The sequence below is a fragment of the Xiphophorus couchianus genome, chromosome 19, assembly GCF_001444195.1.
Source record: "Xiphophorus couchianus chromosome 19, X_couchianus-1.0, whole genome shotgun sequence".
Taxonomy (NCBI): domain Eukaryota; kingdom Metazoa; phylum Chordata; class Actinopteri; order Cyprinodontiformes; family Poeciliidae; genus Xiphophorus; species Xiphophorus couchianus.
In genome coordinates, this window is record NC_040246.1 from 10,122,579 (window position 1) to 10,143,692 (window position 21,114).

The 21,114-nt window shown below is 36.1% G+C and overlaps 1 protein-coding gene across 1 annotated transcript in view; it reads right to left on the bottom strand.

Moving 5' to 3' along the window:
- The window catches only part of LOC114134550 (leucine-rich repeat and fibronectin type-III domain-containing protein 2), a 137,575-nt gene that overhangs the window by 78,958 nt on the left and 37,503 nt on the right, over positions 1-21,114 (bottom strand). The window contains exon 2 of the mRNA XM_028001230.1: positions 12,309-12,433. The gene's annotated coding sequence lies outside the window, so the exon portion shown is untranslated. The remainder of the gene's footprint in view (positions 1-12,308; positions 12,434-21,114) is intronic.

Consider the following 21,114-nt stretch of genomic DNA (forward strand, 5'->3'; position numbering starts at 1 on the left):
GTGTGAAATGTAACATATTATACAAATTACAGAATAGCAATCCACGTACAATCTATCACAACACACATATTATACAGACCTTTCTGGCAATCAGTCTACCAACTGTAAATACTGTAAATACTCTGTAAAATAGTTTATGCATTATGCAATTTACTGTCTATATTCATACTGCTGCCAGTGTTACCTATAATTTAAATCTAATGGTAATTTGTTGTTTATCAAACTTAAGGATGTAATTTTCTGATGTTAAGAGCGAAAATGTTCCATTTCCATGCTGAAAGCTCTCTATCTACAAAAGCTTAATGTAAGACAATTTCACAGTAATTATACTTGAATTAAATGAAGGATTCACTAAAGTGACTGACTTTCAGTTTGCTGTTGACTTGTCTTTATTTTATGAAACCTGAATAATTGCATATCTAGTTATAGTGTTTGGTTACATAAAGTTTTAATGTCCAGTTTGTATCAGACTCGAAGAAGATTTGATTGAGTGATTCTCACCTTATTTTTCTATTTTCCTTTTGCTGGCATAGAAACTTTCATTTTCATTTCTGAATGATAATGCGGGACTGTAAAATAGTTTTATACCACTTTTTATTTTCCTTCACGCTACAATTAGCGTTTTCATCTAAATATGCTAATTCTAGCATATTTAGAATTGCAATGTCAGTACTAGGGTCCTGTTTTCTGTCGAACGATGCAATCTGACAGGGTTCTGGTAAGAAAGCGCAAATCACATTTAAAGATTTTTTTTTTGCTAAGTTGGTGAACACTGAAAATTAAAAGCAACCAAATTCAAAGTAAAATTACTGAAAAGCCTTTAGAGAATCTGGACAATTGATGCTAGACCACTTCAAAGATTATATGAAAGTCTGACTTCTTTAAAGAAAAATATGAGTAGATTAAAAATAGTATAAGACTTTTGCACAGCTCAAATGTTACTGAAGGTGAAACTGAGTCATAATTCTTTGAGAGTGGCTGTCGGATCAGCTGTCAGCTTCACATCCAGTACTGTTACTCAAAACCCAACCAAAGTGGCTCTGTTGGCTTCACAATGTTTTAGGTTTGTCGCTACTGTATCCACACTGATTTATGTAACAAATGTTATTCAAAGTATTGTTTTTACACAATACCTTAAGTATTGTGTAAGAACAATACTCAATGAGAAGAATAGCAGTTTTAAACAAGGTCTTAGTCTTCCAGGAATATAGAAAGTGAAGTAAACTAAAGGTGAACGCCATAAAATCTGAGAGTGAATTAAAGGAAACATCCAAGCTGGCTTCTATCCCTTATCAATACTTTTTAATCAAGACCTAATTTTCTCCTATCTTCTTCCATTGTTTTGATTATAAAACTTCTACCTCTCACACATGAAAGGTTGACTCTGGTGTGTCTTTCTCTGGCTTGATGAAGAGTAATGTTGAGCTAGGGGCTGAAATACTTTCAGAAGACAAATGTCCAACCAGCTTTGCTTGAAATACTGCAAGAAAATCTGTATTAATGTGAAACAACAACACACATGGATATATTTAATTGGTTTACACTGAATATTTTCCTCCTTTTGGAATAATTTTAGAGCTGAAAATGACACTCCAAGCACAGCAGCTATGAAAATCTAAACTTTACTGAAGAAGTAGTCAATAGAGGAGTAGTGGACATCTCAAAAGTTTCAAACACTACCTGTCTGTATATTTGTCTCACAGAAGTTGATGAAAATCATTCACAGGTTTGATGTGTAATTATATTGCTCCAATAAATCTTTTGTCAAATCAATTCTCTTTTAATCAGGATGCAGAAATTTGTTTTATTACTATTGTTAGTATGCTGACAGTTAAATGGATGTTTTTAATGAGGATATTACAGTGATGATCAATAGTTAATGCAGAAGAGTTTGCCAATCGTTCTTAAGTGATCATTTGTTCTTTGTGAAGTTTAAGAATATAGTTTAATTAAAAAAAATAATTAGAAATGCTGCTTTAGTCTAATACTATGGTAACAGATTCCAGGCCATGGTGAAATAAAACACGGCAATCACTTGGATGTTTACTTGGGTGTACAGATGGGTGTAAGTGCCAAAGTACAGACATTGCATTCAGGTGGAAAATGAGAAACAGACAGTCACCTCTCTCATCTCGAAAACTTAAAATTCACTGTTTCAGTATCCAGGAGATGTTAAGAAAAGTGAGAAGAGCAAAAAAAAAAACCCCACTGTATTCTACAGAGACATTCAGGTTGCTATGAATAGACAGACCAATATAGATACTGTAGATGCCATGGACTCATCATTGTACTCCTTTGCATTTTCATATTCCTGCTCATTTGAAAATTTCATACTCAACGTTCCCAGGTATGAAAAAGAGCCGCAGAAGGACCATTTTAACCTGAGACGTTATGTCATGATTACAGAGGAGTTCACCCAGTGTCGACTACCACAGATACCAGGACAGCTCAGTGTGCTACAGCAACATTGCCCTGTTTTATATTTTTGAGTTTTTAACTTGCCTCTGGTAACATGTTAGATTCAGAAAATCTCTGAGTCAAAGTCAGAATCTACATTCTGGGAATACACATGCAGACATCACAGTGATTGTGTTAACATTGGTAATTGCTAACAAAAAGGATATTTTTATACAGAATCATTGTTTGGAAATTGCTGGTGTTTTCAGTTTCAAATGTTGGTTGGGAAAAAGTTGGATATTTAGATGTGACGTCATTGTTCCCCAAATAACACATCCCTCAGTGCTCTGCTACTAAGCACCTTACAGCTTTTGTTCTCAAAGTTGTACATAATTTTGGAGATTTGAAATGGAATATTGTGTGGCTATAGGTAGGTGCACAGATGCCTTCGGATCAGCTGCCAGTCAATTCTCCAAACGATCCATGACAAAGGGAGACTTGGGTGGATACCAAGAATCTTAATTTTCTGCTGTGCTTCACAGCTCTGTTTAGTAGGTGGAAAGTTGTAGCTTTATTTATTTTTCATTGCATTTGTGAATAATTTTGATTAAAACATTGTATAAATGTAAGATATGCAAGATACACATTTTTAAGGGCTTTTTGTTTACCTTATTTGACCTTTAAGGTGAAAAGATACAATCTTATTGGTACACAATGTAATATCTCACTGTTCAGACAAATGCAGAGACTTTTAAAACGCCTCTGAACAGCAAACTAAAAAAAGCCTTTAATATCAGTCTACTTATGGGAAGTTGAACCGATTTGAACTCCTCAGTCCAAATGGCAATTGCAGGTATCATGAGATTCTGTAATACTTGGCCCATAATATCACTGCATTGCAGTGGCTGGAACCTTCATTGTCATCTGTACACCTCACATACTGCTGGGCAACTGCACAGAATTACCACCCAGCCTCATCCAAACTCACAATGTGACCCCTATCAAACTTCATCCACTGCTGTAATGCTCTCTACGCTCTCTCCAAGTCACTCTGTGTTTTCTGTTGTGTAAAAACCTGCACAAATAAACTTGACTTAAAGGAGCAACAAAGTTGTACCAAATCACTCGAAATCTAACAACTAAAAGACCTCGGGAGTAAAACATTTACAGCTGACTCTGTTAATTAAAAAGGCACTTAATAGTTACTTGTTAATAGCCTTTGTTATTAATGAAGAAACACATACTAAGCAATTATCTAATTTAGTCTCAATTTAAGTGTCTTGTTTGGCTATAATTAAGCTAATTAAGAATGCTTTGGACTCTCAGACACCAAGAAGATCTGAGTTTTTTCTCTTTCTTCTGTATCTTGTGGGGTTTCTCAGCCTTTTTAACAACATGATTTAAACCAATCAACTCATTTTGTTTACATATTGGCAAGCAATAAACATAACGTTGATTAATCAATTTATTCAGGAGCCTCAGTTGTTAAACACTTATGTACATCAGTGGCTTAAATATAATTATTTTTTTCTCTCTGATCTGGCGTTGCATTATAATGAGCATCCTAAATTTTGCGGTCTTAATTGGATTTTCTTAACTACTAAGTAGCTTTTCATTACTGAGCACCAGCAAGTCAATTAACCTTTTTCAACAAGAGCCTCAACTGCATAACTTAAAAAAGTAATTGTACAACCCAAGTGAATTAAAAACAGTGCCCAAACAAGTAGCATATGGCTACTATCAACTACTTCTAATTTTCTGTTTAGTCTTATTGCTTATTGTGGAGAAAGTATGGTTGGAAAAAATTATGTATTTGCTTCTCATTTCTTATAATTTCATAAAACCCAAAAACATTTTTAAAGTACCTTCATGCAACAGTAGTGTTTGATGCATCTAAACTTTCATCCAAACTTGGAGAAACTTCTAAGTGCTAAATGTGAGATGAGATTCCAGCCAAAAGCTGACCCTCACATTCAGGAGACACAATTGGGTTTTTAGTCCTGGTTGTGAAGCAATATTACATAGATATTGAGTACAGATATTACATTCTGCACCAAGGTTTACCCAACCAGATATGACATTTTTGAAGGTTTTGTTAGCATGTAGAAAGGTTATGGATATATAAATCTTTGTGGAATGTTGGAGGGTAATGTTTTTCTAAACACCATTGTGTTTAGCATGGTTTCCTTTGTAGGTAATGAGCCTCATTTTTGCTGGGTGATGAAGTCTACCAGATCTCCCCTTGTCCTGGATTATCTTGAAAATAAAAATTAGCATTTAATATTTTTTAATGTGTTGACAAAGACCACATTAAATGTCATTGGGCTTAGGGATAATGATTTTAATTCATAATCTATGACAACTCTATTTTTAGACATTTTCAAAATCATTGATCAGACAGACTTCAAACTGATTCTGACTTACAAAAAGTCAGAATCTTGTGAACAGACTTGTGAACAGGGGATGAAGAAAAACTGACTCATGTTTGCATGATCATGAGCTATAGCTTCTTTCTCCAGACTGAAGACTTTGACAAAAGAATGCCTAAGGCAGAAGTTTGTACATTTACTTTACTTTTTGACAGTACAGCAGCATCACTAGCTTAAAGTCCAAAGAGATGGTGAATATTTGAAGCTGCTTTGTCGGTATCCTGCCTTGTGTGTTTGTGTGTGTTTATGCACAGAGACAAATGAAAGCTTTCACTGCTGCTCCTATCTTCCTCTCCTTCCTGTGAACAATCTCACACAAACTTCCTGTAGCACAAATGAAAGCATCTCTGGGTGGGAGCATATGGTAGAGCCCCAGGAACTGTCTAACCACACGTCGTTGTCTGAGATGCAGTGACGCAAAAGTACGAAATGCCTGCTTCACGCAAGTGAAAAATATGAGCGACGTGCGGCAGGTGAATAAGGATGGTCAGATTTGTTTCCTCCCCCGGGTAGGTGGGTTAAGGAGCTAATATAATGCACAGGAGATCCTTGACTAAGGTGTTTACGTGGCTCTCGTTTAAAATGCTACATCCCTGAGGCTCGTGGCTCTGTTCATCAAACACATTGACAGTTTTAGGACAAGTTCATAAACAGCTGCCATAGGAGGCTGTGATAGTCAAGGATGCCACAGTCTAGAAATTTTCTGATCAAAGCTCAGTCATAGGAGTTTAAAAATGCTGCCTAGAAAACTGAGCTACATTTTATACTAAGCAGCACTTTATTTGATTTAGGACATGAAATCGATTTATTTGGTGATACATTAACATGCTATGCTGACTGCTTCAATGTAAAAGGCTTCCTCCCAAAACATACTTCAACAGCAAATTCTTTCATAAATCCAGGTCAAATCAGGTGACTATCTGTGTATTTTCTGGAGCACAGCACATTTTAGATGAAAAAATAAATAAATAAATAAACACAAAGCAAGTTTTGTTGTAAAGAGCATGAAATACATCACATTTTCTCCCACAAAGATATCTGTACTGCACAACCACTTATGGATTTATATGGACCTTAAGGCGTATAGAAATCTGTTTAAACCTTTCATACAAACAAAATAAAAAAAAAGCCTGATTTACTCTAATTGAAATTTGTTAAGTCAAATTTCAATTAAATGGTCGCCTATGACAAAAATGACAATCTACTGTAGATTGATTGTCACAATAATGTCATCAGTTCTGGTGAAAAATATATTTTCCCAGACCCAAAATAAATGATTAAATGGCAAGTAAAATGGATACAAGACATTTAATGAAATGGATAAAGACAAAGTGAAGCAATGAAAGAGCCTGAGCTCATTTTAATGCAACTCAAACCATTAAATGAGTTACTTTATACTCACTGACACTGCTGGGGAATAGCATATTGAGATTACCAAAGTATTTTATTGGCTTTTATTAAAATTTAAATCATAACGTAACATCTGTCTATATAACTTTGGGTGGTGGTCTGCTTGAAGATCTTTATTAGCTTCATCAATTAATTTTTTAAAGCGAATATTTTGCAGCTTGGACTGAATATCAGTTTCTTGACAAAGAAAAACTGAATAGAAATTGCCTTGGGGACAAAATGACCAAAATGCAAATCTTGCTGCCGCTGAATATGAAACATTTTAAAATACGTTACATTTCAGATCTCAAATTGCACTGCTTTTTTCAAATCAGTCTTTTACTGCATGTCTTTCAGGTGAGTATTCAGATTGGTATGTCGACACCATTTTGCATATTTACACCGGGAATCTTGACAGATGGTTTGTGAAAAATTGCCATTTATTTTTGAACAACCTAATAAAGCTCATTGCCCGTCTTTTAAGTACAGATATGAAACATAAAGTTGCTTAGATTAAATCCCACCTAAGCATGCAGGGAGATTATTAATCATGTAATGTACATAAGTAAGCTTCTGATACAAATACACACAACTCAGATTACATAAAACAGAACACAGTAACATACCATAAAAATGTATATTTATAGCAGTTACAAATATGGGGGCTCATTATTTCTAATTAGCTCAACCTTCTGCCCATTTCCTGGTTTAAGGTTAAAGCTATTAATCCAGAGGGTGTGCTAATGTCAGTTTATTGAAGGAATGTTCAGAAAACCAGACAGCTGCATGTGAGTAGACTACATATGCCTATTTATACTAACCCGTTAAAATATTTTTAAACAGAAATAGCAAATCAGACAAGAGGACAACAGCTCAATGTATTTAACAAAGACTGGACAATGACATATTACAACATAAAAAAAAACTATTAGTCTTGATTTCGGTGGCAGCATTTTGATGGTATTATTATAATTTGCCTTAAACTGCATAACTCCATGAATCCATCTTGGTTTCAAATTGGTGGTGGAGCTGGTGGTATACTGGTACAGGTGATATTTTCATAGAAAACTTTGGGCAACTTGTTGCTGATCACTTGCATCCATTTATGACCACAGTGACGCCAAAATCTGACTGTTACCTCTGATAGAAATATGGACCACACCACAAACCCTAATTTGAATCTGAATTTGATCATGGTTACTATACTCTAAAGCACAAGTGTCAAACTCCAGTCCTGGAGGGCCACTGCTCTGCAACTTTTAGATGTGCCACTGCTGCACCACACCTGAATAGAATGATTAGATCATTAGCAAGGCTCTGGAGAACTGATCTCCACAAGAAGGAGGTAATTAAGCCATTTTATTCCAGTGTTTTGTACCTGTGACACATCTAAAAACTGCAGGACAGTGGTCCTTGAGGACTAAAGCTTGACACCACTGCTCTAAGGGTATCCATAGTCACTAGATCTCAATCTAAAAGAGGACCTTTGGAGAAAGGTGAAACAGGAAATTCACATCCTGGGTTTGCAGCAGACTAATCTGTTGTAACTGCACAATGACGTCTATATGGACCAAAATGTCTAAAAAGAAAAGAAGTTCTGACGACAAGCAGTGGACTAGCCCAATGGATGACCACCGCTGGGGAATGTGTATCTTAAATTTTCCATTAGTTTACTCAGAAATGCTGAGATGACCAGGATTACTGTAATCTAAGTGCAATTCACAAAGCAAAACTAAACATAAACTAAACAAAACCAAAAAACATGAAAGACTCACCAATAAAATTATTTGTGAGTCTCATAAATAAAGTAAATAGATAGAAGTCCCGGAAGCACAATTTGTATCCAACCTGTCTTTTGCTGACCCTGTACAATGGAATATCCATCCTTTAAAGCTGTTGGTATTACCTTCCACTATCAATACTGTTTGGTGGAATACTCTACAATGTACAGGGCCTAAAACGAACAGCAGGGGCCCTCACCTCATCTTCAGATACCATTATGTCCATGAGAGTTTCCTATAAAGTAAGCAACATTACAGGGAGAGCAGTGAGGTGGAACTAAGGGGCAATGGGAGGGATGAAATAAGGAACAAAAAAACAAGGAGGGAGGAAGAATGAATGAATGAAAAGGAAAAAAATAAAACAATTACAAAACATTTATGAGAAGTAAGAAGAGAGACAAAAAAAGAGAAGAGAGACTATGAAAAGTATTCCCCTTGGATGTTTTACCCTTTTTGTTGCTTCTAAAAATCAACCTTGATCAACAAAAGTTTACTTTTTTGTCAAAAACAAATTGACAATCGATTCTGCCTTGCAAAATGTTCCAACTCTGTTAGGTTGCATGGGGATCAGATGTGAACAGCCCTTTTGAGTCCACCCACAAAAGTTCTATTGGCTTAGGGTCTGGGCTTTGACTGTGCCATTCTGGAAAACAAATGTTCTCTGAAACTGTAGTTCTCTTGCAGATGGAAACAAATTGTCCTTCTGGATTTTCCTGTAGTTTCCTGGATCCATTTTGCCTTCCATCTTTACAAGCCTTCCATTGCCTAGAAGCACCCCCATTCAATGGTGCTGTCACCACCATGCTTCACAGTGGGAATGGTGTGTCATTGACTCTCACCCTTGACTGGTGAAACTGGTGAAAAACCTTTGCAATAAGTGTTCTTGTATCCATAGTTTTTTCCATCTCAGCTGCTGAACTTGTAACTTTTTCAGTGCAGTCATAGGTAACCTGGTGGCCTCTCTCACTACTCTCCTTACATGGCAGCTACTAGTCTGCAGCTCTTTCTCAGTGAGCAGCAACAACCTCACTCACTGAGGAAACCACTCCAATGTGTAAGTCATTCATCACAGCACATGCTCAACATGCACAAGGTTGTAACATGGAAATGACATTCCTCCTGCGTTGTTCAAAATCAACTTCTTTGTTTTCTATCAACTTTCTGCTTAAGCTAATAGCCTAGCTTGTGATGCTTAACAAGCTCAAATGTGTGATATAGAAGAAGAGGACAGAGGAGGACACAAAAAGACAGGGAGAGGAAAACGAGGAGGAGAGAAGTGGACAAAGGAGAATGAGGAGGGAAACGAGAGGAAGACGGAGCAGAAAAAGAGAGCTCACCTGAGGACCGAGAAAAAATAGATGAGAGAAAAGAGGGGTGGAAAATAAAGAGGACAGATTTTTCAAAACCGTCTGTCAGAATGTCAGCGTCAGATAAAAGCCTAATTCATATTTTATTGACATTTCAATGATTTGTGTCTAGAAATGTATATGAATATTTTAAATTTGAGTTTGAGGTTAGAGTTTTGATTATTTTCTTGTAGGCTGATATCACATGACTTAGATATTCAGTTTGACAGATATCTGATTTTGATGTAAAGAAATGTTCAGCTTTGATTGTTTAAGAACTAGAACATTGCTCTGCTTCTTTGGGCAAATCCACAGTTTTATAGAGGCATTTTGATAATGTCAACTAAAAAGGAATTAAATGCTTAAAGAAATGCTCTATATCACTCTCAGTGTTATAAAAAAGAATTATATTATTTTGGCGTGTACTATAAAGACATGGTTATCTACTATGAGGTGGAAATGTTTCAGTTTGGTTGACAGATATTGTATTTTTTCAGAGACAGATAACACGCAGTAGATAAATTGATGGAAGGGAGACATTTTATATTGTCTAGAGTAGTTTGATGTTGGATTGTTCTTGAAGGTATTTTCTTTACAGTTTTGAAACTTAATTTCAGCTTCAACTACTTGTAAAGCTATACTTTGATGGACTATAGTGGAAATCAGACCAAGGTGCAAATAAATTATGTTAGATGTGATCATAAAGGTTTATAATACATTGCTGACATTGACATTGCTGATTGAACATAAAAATAAAATCTGTTTTCAGGAAGAATATAGACTAATAGAGAATGTTGCTATAACTACTACTATTACTTTTTAAAAACATTATTTATCAAGCTCAGGGTTCAATCGTACAAGGCAAGTCACAAGAGATCAGAAAAGAAAGGGGAGATTTTGTTTTTCATGAGAAAGAATTAATCTGAATTTTTTCTGTTTATTGTCCCCCCCCCAAAAAAAATAAATAAGTGGATTTTTGCCCCTGGTAGGAAGTGTTTTCATTAACCACGTCAAAGAGACTTTGTCCAATGTGATGAATCTGCAGTGTTGACGAGTGAAGGAAGACATCCTGTCATGACTGACACCTTAAAAGCTTTTTGAAAAGCATGTCACATAAACCAGACAGACATCCTGGCTATCACCTTTATTATTTTTCCATTGACTAAAACACATGCAGCACTCCAGCATGCTCGCTGCAGTAACACAAGCTGGCAGCATTTAATCTACTAATGCAATTAGCCCAGTTTTTCAACGAGACACAGATCTATAGGGAAGCAATTAAAATCCAAATTCTTCTTAGAGTGTGGACTTCACAGGGAAACAAATCCTTTGACAATAAAGTGTTTGTTTTGGACAGTTGATAAGTGATTTTTTATTTTTTGGATAAAGACAATGCTAAGGAGAGAAATGGAGAACAGTAGGAAGGACAGGAGAAGAAAGTGAGAATGGAAAAGAGAAGTGAAGGAAGGAGAAAATGCAGGGAGGTTGAAAAAGAATGGAAAACACACTCAAATGAAGAAGGAGGACAAAGAGGCCACACAGGACTGGGAAAATAAAAACAGCGAAAAACAGAAGCAGAAGGCTTCAATCAGAGAAGTAAAAAGAAAGCTTTTCAAGCTCACTGCTGGCTATTTTCAACTTCATCGACACCAGCTGAAATTGACATCACAGCACTTGTCTTGCACTGCATAACTTACACACAAGTTAGCTTTTACAGGCATCTGTACGACCAAACACACCCTAGCTTACTAGTGCTGTAGCGATACATCTACTGTAGATCACCAAAGGAATGCCACATGATATGGAGTTTAGCACAATAATACAAGAATTTAACGATATTTCTATGAAACAAGAAAATGTTCTGAAGGTTTACTGGTTAAAAAATCTCACCACTGCCCTATAATATAGTCTAGATTTGACTAGTCTATAAATTGGGCTTTTTTTTATCAAGAGAAATAAATCAACCTTAAAGTTAAAGACTTTAATCAGCAAACTAGAAGTAAGAAAGAATAAAATGATGATGAAACTCAAATTAGTCATATTTACTAAGTAAAAACTGTAAAAATATGAAAAAGTAGATAACAATAGAACCAATAAAATTATGTACTAATATCACAGTCCAGGATGTATGTAAATACTGAAAAAAAAGGATTGTATTGAAGAGTTTTTTTGTGGGGAACATGAATTAGCTCAAAATTAATTTAGACAAGTCGACAGACCTGGTATTATACAAGTTATCAAGAGACATACATTTTATTTAAAATGTTCTAGGTTCTGCATGTTGACTCTGTGGCCTAAAATATGCATTATATCTGAATGGATCTACTGAAACACAGTAATTAATTTGGTTTTATGATGCTAAGACTGCAAATCTGAATCATTAAAATGTTTGTTTTTATGGTTATAAGCCTTTTTAATGAGCCAGCCTTTAACTGGACTTCTTTGGCATATTGGCACAAAGTATTTTAATTTAGCATATTTTTAATAGGGAAACGTTTTCACATGCACATTTTCGAGATCCAAATAGCCGTTTTGAACAAATTAAATCTGTATTCGGAGTTTCTAAAATAGCCTTAAGTAAAGCTCAGACTTTACCTAAGTTCTTCTGATCTGGTCTTATTTGTATAACTAATGTTCACAAAGTTTCACATGATGCAGATTTTAGGCTTTATTATTGTCTTTAACCGGAGTTAAGGTTAGAAAAAAAGAGTGGTAGCAAGACGGACAATATGGAATAAAACATAGATTAGAAAATATAAAGAAAAGAAGGAAGAAATGAGCAAAAAATAAATAGAGAAAAAGAGCAGAGATAAAGGTTGAGAGGTAAATACAAGAAAAGTATCCTCCTTGTACGTGATGGGGGCTGCTACTAAGATATTATCATCCTAATTCTTTACACAAACAACCAGCAGGAAGAGGGAAGCCTTCCCAGTCTGTTTAAACAAAGACAAACTTTGTTCACTGACCTTGAATTTCTCCTTTGGGCAACAGTGAGTCGCAGGTCCTCCTCCCCCTGCAGATGAATGCTACAATATTTGTGTGCGTTTGTGCCGGGGAAGACGTCCTCCACCTCATCCGTTCAATCTTTTACCTGCAGGAAGACAACGGAGGACACAGGGGATGAGAAATGGCACTACTTTGACATTTTTATGACACCTTATCTTTTTATTTAGAAAGAAAGAATAGGAAGTCTTCTTTTAGCCTTGCAAATCTGTGCAGTTCAAATAGTGGATATATGTTTACCTCGGGCAGTATTTGCAGATTTTTTTTTTTTTTCGCTATAAATGCTTCTTGTTTTGAATGTGTTTCTGCAAGCTTTCTCAAATCGCAAAAGCCTGAACTTCCAGGAAATGTAAATCATAAACCTTTGATACCGGGTGTCTATCCAAGTCGAAAACACCTCAATCTTTGTTTTGCATTTGTTAAAATTTTAAGATTTGGACTCAAATGACCTTCACATAATCCAAATTCATATTTCAGCATCAACAAAGAGAAAAAAGTTATTTCTTGTGACATGATAGACTAACAAAACCAACATTCTCTTGTAATTGAATTAAAAGGCCAGTATTATGTATTTTTCAGGCACATCAAGTCATTTTATGGCACCGACAAGTAACTATGTCACCTTCAGTTATAAAAATGCTGTATCAAACGTGATTTAAAATAAATTTGACTTCATAATTGAATGCCTTGAATTTGGGGCTTGTATAGGAGCTTACATAAATTTCTCATTTTACTGTTTTGTTCTTGTACCACCAGTTAAAGGTTAACTGGGTTTATATGCATTAAAACCTCTTCCACCAGTGAACCTATTGTTTCCCTCAGCGGTGCCCCATCAACCAGACTTGGGTCAACTTAAACTGAAGTCACACATTTATCACTCTGCTCTTATAAATAGCTTTAGCATTTTTCTAGGCAGGTGCCGACAGCTTACATCACTCAACACGGAGCCGGACTCAGTTTGAGCTAAGTGCCGTGCCAATTACAGCATGACACTGCCATCCATACATATTCTCAAGGATATTAATAATTTATGACACATGCCTTTATTGATTTCTACCCATCTCCTTGGCTTTACTTTGCTAAAGTTAGGTCTTACGGGTGATATTTTTTGATCGCCTCTTCATTGAAATCTCATTTCTTCCAATTGAGGAAAAAAAAAACATTACACAATGAAAGCTGGTATTGAAAATATGCTGATATGTAAAGCGTTTTCTAAAAGTATCAGCTTTAATATACACTGATCAGATGTAACATTAAGCCTAATATGCCTGACAAAACAGATTGGACCCTTTGAGACATGGAATCCACGACACTGCTGAAGATGTTAGTAGCAGATCCTTAAAGTCCAATAGGTTCCAAGGTGGGACCTCTATGGATTGGACTTGTTTGTCCAGTACAGCCCAACGTTTATTTGGATGTTGACTTGTAGTCAAAGTCAATATCAGAAAACCAATAAAATATAGATTTTATGCCTACAATGTCCCACCTAACAATTTGCAAAGTCGGGAAAACAGTGTTTTTCACTTAACTTGTCAGTGGTCATAATATTATGTCAGATGAGCATATTCGTCTTTCCCCCAATAGAGTACATCTGCAAATTCTATAGATTCCAAGGGTGTGGCATATTTTTTTTCTTTTTAAAGCGGAGTTTTGCGAGTCTTGTTTCGGAGTATTTGCTTTTAATTTGCTGATAAGAAATCTTTAATTTCTGTCAGTCATTTGTAAATACGTGCAAGTCATTCATCTCAAATCTTGTTCTTTAATTCTGTGTAACATTTAGTTTCTAACACGATAATCTACAAATCCTCACCTATTTGGTGAAATATTACAGATAAAATAAGAGTTATGTTTCATTTTTAGGATTCCTTTCAGCCTAATTTTTCAAACAGAAACCTAATTATTTAACCTGAAAGAGCCTCCTTTGGCTGTAGTTTCAATTCCAAATTCTCTGTCAAATCAAGTGTTTTTTTATATATATAACTCAGCATTAAATTGAGCCTTTCGCCTACTCTTGACCCATAAATTTACACTTAACATGATACCCTCCAAATGATTTTAATCCAACACTATCAAATTGTTGCTAATTAAAAAGGAAAGCCCTTGACGCGCTTCGCTTTCCTGCTGCCTTGAGCTTTCACTGCACACACACACATGATGAAAGGTTAACGAGCGGTGGTTTATGTTCCAATGCTTCACCAATTAACACAAGTCAGCATTTATTTGTCCTGTAATGAATCATGCCAAAAAGCTCTGCAAAGTGGATCATTTCAAACTATCCACTTTGCAATGAATAATTTAAAAAAAAAAAAAAAAACAGCCTTACTTCTGTCTTTGACAGCTGCTTCAGTCTTCCACCTGCAAAAACTACTTGATGTCATTACTGAATGTTTACAGGAATAATTTCAAAAGCTGGATAGAGACCTTGATATTGTTTGTGAAATGGGTAAAGACGTCATTATTCTGCATGAGTCACCAGTTTCCTTTATTACTTCATATACCAACCTGCAGCCTTTTCAAATCTCAGGTTCTAAAAAAAATGCAACAAAATAAAAAGACAACATGTGACAGTGTGCAGTATCTGCTCAGAATTATATGCAAGGTGACTGCCTGTATATTCTTTTGCATTGGAGTCTTAAAATGTGTTTGCCTACATTTCTACTGGAAACCTGCAATTGAAAACAAACACATCAGCTTGAGTCCACCCCCTGCTCTGTCTTATATTTTCTACTCGAGTGCCTGTCTCTCTGTTGCCTTATTTGAGTCACCTTTCTGTGTTTGCTTCAGTAGATTGTTCTGCAGCTCCATTAGCAAAAGAAAGTTGTCCTCAGACTCTGGCAGGTTGACACCAACTCTCAGTGAAATACTACCTACAGCCTAGTCCAAAAGGTTATTAGTTATGTTACTATATAGAAAAACAAACTCTTTAAAGTTGGATTAAACATATAAAAATTAAATGTATAAAAATATGCATAAAAGACCAGATTTGACCAGATTTTCACAGACGGAGAACCATCACAGGATTATCTGTCATTAAAAGCTGCCATATTTAAATTTTAGTGCAGCATCATGCAAAAACTGCATTAGTCTCCTGCAGAAATATGCCATATTAATAAGAGGATTTTGTGAATGCTGTACACAGTGCTGACCATAATTGTCAGAGCCCTGCATTCATCAACACCACTGCAAACTGGAGTTAGAAACTGTTTTAAGAGGATTTATCATCAGCAACTGATCATATTACCAAGAAAGTGTTGGCAAACAATAGCAAATGACATTTGTAATTCCAGCTGGAAATAGTGATATTGAATTGTGCTCATGTACTAAACTAGAAATGTCACTTTATAAAGTTCAGTGATACATCTTACAGGTTTTTACAAATCTTTACAAGGGTTGCTGAAAAGTGTAGAGTCCTCTTTCTCTGGTCCACTTTGGCCAGTTGTTGACCTCTTTAGCACCGTCGCCAGCACCTGATAGCTTTTCTCTGACAATTCTCAGTCAGGCATGAAAAAAAGTTTCATAGACAGGTACCCTGGCTGTACATAATCAAAATTTTGTGAATTCACTATTGATTCCCGAAATTAATAGACTTGAAAATCAAATTGTCCATAATTTCATTTATAGCCCACACAAATTGACATATAGAGCCATTACTCTTGAATTAATAAAAAGAAAATAATAATTAGAACAAAAAATTGCTGCTGAGCTACCAAGCGTATTTGCCCCTATACAGGTTTGTTCTGTTTTCTGTTAATGTGTAATACAGAAATATTTCAGCTTATCAGCCCATTTTGAAGTTCAGCTATTTTGATAAAATGCAACCCCGGAGCCTAATAATATAAATATTGGGGTAGCTCTGGTTCAGCAGTGGTTTTGACGGATACCTTTTTGCCTTCCTGCTGATTTGGGGACACACCTTGACTGTGGAAAGTGAGGCCTGCAGAGCTTAAGATGCTGTTCTAGATGAGTTGTTGATGCACTCTTGGGAAATTTTTTATACATGAGTCACACTTTAAAAGAATTGGAAGTGCTTTTTCTTTTATCTAATTGTGAATTATTGTTCTCACTGTGACTTGCAGGAGAACCAAAGCTTTTGAAAGGCCTGTGTAACCACTTTCCAGACTAACACTGTAGATTTAGAGCATAATGTGTTTCCTTTGGAGGTCTTTTAGCACCCAGTTCAGGTTATTTCTTTCTGCAAGTCAGGCAGTAATGAGACCTGGGTGTGACAAGTGAAAATGAACTCAACTTTCCAAAAAATATGTAATTTTGGTATTTAACAAGGGAAGTTAATTATGTTTTTTTTGTGTTTTTTTTTACATATAAGGCCAGAATTGTTTGACCAGCTTTATCCCCTTAATGACTGGAAACATCATTTGAAAATTGCTTTTTGTTTTTACTAAGAGTACTCAGTCTGATGTTGACATTTGGTGATTTAAAATATTTAAGTGTGGCAGAAAAGGAAAAATAAATGCCAGCAGCAACTCCTTTAAAGTGTACTTTGAGTATTCATTCACAAAAAATTCTGTGTAAATATTGAATTGTTTTAATTTTTTTTAATGAAATTTGATTTCAAATATTTTGGGACGACAGCCTCTCCATAACACATTATCAGTTTGGCACTCTCTGGTTCGAGCATGTCTAACACTCTCTGTATACCAAATATGTAAGCACATAGGCGAGTGGATTAAACATTTACAATAGCACCCAGGCTAGCTAAGCTTTGTTACTGAGCAGATTTACCTTGCTGTTAAGCTTCTTATGGCACCTGTCAGCCCCCTTTTCAGCCTGACAAATGTGAGGACATAAAATTAATTTACATTTACAACAATTTAGTTCATTTACAGCAGAAGGGACACTCAGGGGAAACATTTCTGTGCCAGATAGGGAGCTGTAGCAGCCGTCTACTTTAGGTGAAGACTATAAAGTCATAAAATATTAAAGATGAAGCAATAAAGATTTCATATTAGAGTCTCAAAAGACATTGTGTTCATTCACTCTCATGAAAATAAAAATCCAAGCCAGTCAAATGAGCCTGTGACTGTGATATACTGACGCAAAACCCTCAGGTGTAAAAAAGCTCATCTCAGCCTCACTTCTCACAATCTACTGACGTCAAAATGCTCCTCTGCACAGATTGTAAACACTGACTTAACACAGGATGAAACATTTATGAATAGCTGGTGCTTTTGAAATGCTTGGTAAAACTCAGACAACTTGTCCCTGACCCATCTGAGCATGGCACATACAGCAGCTTATGGTTTTACTGCGTTGCCGGACGCTCTTGATCAAAGTTATGCTGCCATGAGGAGGTTTTAATGCTCCCCTACCAAGCCTCTTGAGCACATGGATGATGATTCATGTAGGGTTTAATGTGATTTCCATGTTCTGCTCATCAGCATTACCTGACAAAAAGCCTGTGGACTCATACAGAAACATGGTGACGGCGAGTACAGAGCATATCTCAGAACTGCACGCATTTCCACATATCAGAGCAGAGAACGAATGCTTCTATAGGCAATTTAGAATAAGAATTTATTTATATGGCAGTAGGAAAGTGTGGGTCAAACCTCTGACACTGCAAAACATTGATCTTCCACTGGTAAACATAAGTCTAAAGTATGAGCGTGTTATAGCGGTTGAACGCAACTTGTTTACCGTCTTCTTATCTGATCAACTCCAGCAACAAAGTGACACAAAATAAGCATCCACAGACAACTCTTAACCTCCCAGTGTCACACTGGAAAAACAGCAAGAGAGTAATGAAGAGAAAACAGGTCCTCTGGTTAAATCAAATGCAGAGGTCGAAGAATCGGTTCCCCGGCACAGACGGGCAGACACACAAACAAAGCCAAAATATGTAGTCTCTGTCATTGGCAGCATTTTGTCTGAGTTGGCTCTATTCTTTTTTCTTTTTTTCTTTTTGCTCCTAATTATCAGCCAGAGCAGTGATTAAACGGTACGCAAGACTACTTCCCACAATTAGCATTTTGTATACCACGCAATCAGTAAGTGTAAACAAGACATAAATATACAAGGGTGTGATAATGCAGCCCTATGATTAAATAAGTGCTGTTAAAACAACATGAACAACAACAATAGAATGACACATGGGCTACAATCAATGTCTTTGTTATCTTCTGCTAACATTATAGAAGAGGCATTTGTTCTTCCTCCACTTATAACACACTGACAGTTAAGTGACACATTTGGAAGATATTTCAGATTTCAGACATGAAACTACTCAGAATTTTACATTTCAGAGCGAGCTTGGGATGGTGCACTCATCTTGTTATAATAACTGGGGCTGCACGATTTATTAGAAAAACGTAACGTGATTAACCCACATTTTTCTCACTCTTATTTTTCTGAGATCCCTACAATTCTGTGAACTTTTACATTTTGATCACTAGAATCTATGCCAAGAGTGAACCTGGAGGCAGTGAAAACCCATCTATGTGGCCAAATATTGCTGGTATGCAAAATTGAACATGGATCCTAAAATAAAAAGGCCTACCAATGATTGTGTTCAAGAAGAATTATCTGGCGGTGACATCTCACCAGCTGAGATTTATTATATTATGCAACTTTAGTTATAGCAGAAATAATTTATATTAGTACTAGTCTTAACATTGTTTAAGCAATGAGCAAACTGTGTGGGACATTTCTAACATTTAATGGTTCGGTATCTTGTCAAAACCCATTTCCATTAAAACAGCGGAGTATCAAACTTGATGAACACTGTGCAAAATTGTCAAAGCAACCCAAAAAATGCCTAAGTCAAGCTGCTGGGTCTAAACAAAAACATGTTCCATGTCAATTAATTTAGCTAACAATCAGTTACACTTAAAAATATATTCTCTGTCCTTTTTTGATTACTTACGCCTTGCTACACAGCACTAATTTTATGAGGCATTTATACCACAAGGTATCAGAAATGTTCCTTAGAGGCTTTGATCAATATTGACAACGACAATATTGAACAGTTGCAGCAGACTTGTTGGCTCCACATCAATGATGACTCTCCTGTTCCACCACATCCCAAAGAGGCCCTAATTGATTTAGCTCTGGTGACTCCTCAGGCCATTGGAGAACATTACCTCATTTTTATGTTCAGGAAACCTATTTGAGATGATTTTCAGCTTTGCAACGTGGAGAACTATCCTGCTGGAAGTAGCCATGAGAAGATGGGTAGCAATAGTCAATTGGTACTAGAGTGAACCTGACTAAGTCAAGAAAATATCCCCCACATCATCACACTGTCAACAGCAACCTGAAATGTTAATAACACAATCTCATCAAAACATTGTCTGTCTCATCAAAACATTGTCTGTTTTGATGAGATCGTGTTTGTGTTGCATTCTCACCTACTTATTCTTAGCTGACAAGGGTTACATCTGGTATAGGCAAACGTCAAGGTTTTATCATGCAGTGCATTCAGAGACAATATTTTACATACTTTGGTAGTAATTAAGATTATAATAGCTTTATTGGCCAACATTATATGCACAATTAGTGGAACCACCCTGCCCATTATACTCCAACCTCACCAACACATTTCTCTCCACACAACCATCATCAGTTGGAAATTTCCTTTTTTTCACTTTCTGTCAGCCCAGGAGAGTTGTGAATGAACATCCCAGTAGATCACTGGTTTCTGAAATATTCCGAACAATCCATCTTGCACCAAGAAGCAAAGTCACTGAAAAGCTTTTTCTCACCCATTTTCATATCTAGAATGAACTAAATCACAGATGTCAGAATGCATTAGGTTGTTACCATTTGTCAGATTGCCTGATATGCTGTTTCTGTTGTGGAAAGATTGTACCTAATAAAGTGAACTTGTGTACTTGTATAAATAAGCAGCTTATAATTTACTGTATGTAGGTTGAATTATGCGAGACCATCTACTATTGATGATGATTATCGATGCACTAATGCATACATCACTTTAATGCTACTTTTTATTACCTTAATTTGCAGTTTTATGTATTTAAACTGCAGTAAGTCCTTAAGAACTGGAGTCTCAGATCATTCTCGGTCACAGCTGATCTTAATTGAGTGTGTGATTACCAGGTTTCTGTAAAACGTCACTGAAAGCTGGGTTGATAATTCAACTATCTGAAATTTGGTGTTGGGGCATGAGCCCTTCATAAGACTACAGGACATCAACACTTGTTAGAGTTGCCCATCCTAGCTTTCCACGGAATGAATGCATAAATTTGGAAATAGATTCTGTTCAAACCTGAATCATGTTGTAGCTGTTAAAGAAATATTAGAAAATATTTTTTTATATTAACTCATATTATCTTCTTTCTTAATCATGCCCTTAACAGCATGAGTGCTGTTTTGAAAGTGAGTGCCAACTTAACACAGTGGATGCTCAATGAATCTGTATTAAAACTGCGTTGGTTGCACTTTTAACTGAGTCCACACAAAGCTGAATTTAGTTCTTTAACCCTATACTTTGCTGTAGTTCATTGGCTTCTTAACTTTGTTTCTCGCTGAGTCTTGAGAATTGTTAGCAGACTATCTGCAGAAATTGCTTTAATTTGTCTCCCTGACTGCTGGCTGTGTATTTGGCAGGACAGGTGCATCTACACTTTACCCTAAAAAAGCACACAACCACGACAAAAAAAACAACAACGTTGCTTCCAAAAAAAGCAAGCGTTGCAAACCTGGTAAATCCCCTCACGCATCATCCCCAGTAAGTTCTGCAAATACACCAAACAAATGTAGGAAAAAAAATAATCCCCTGCTCACTGCGAGGAG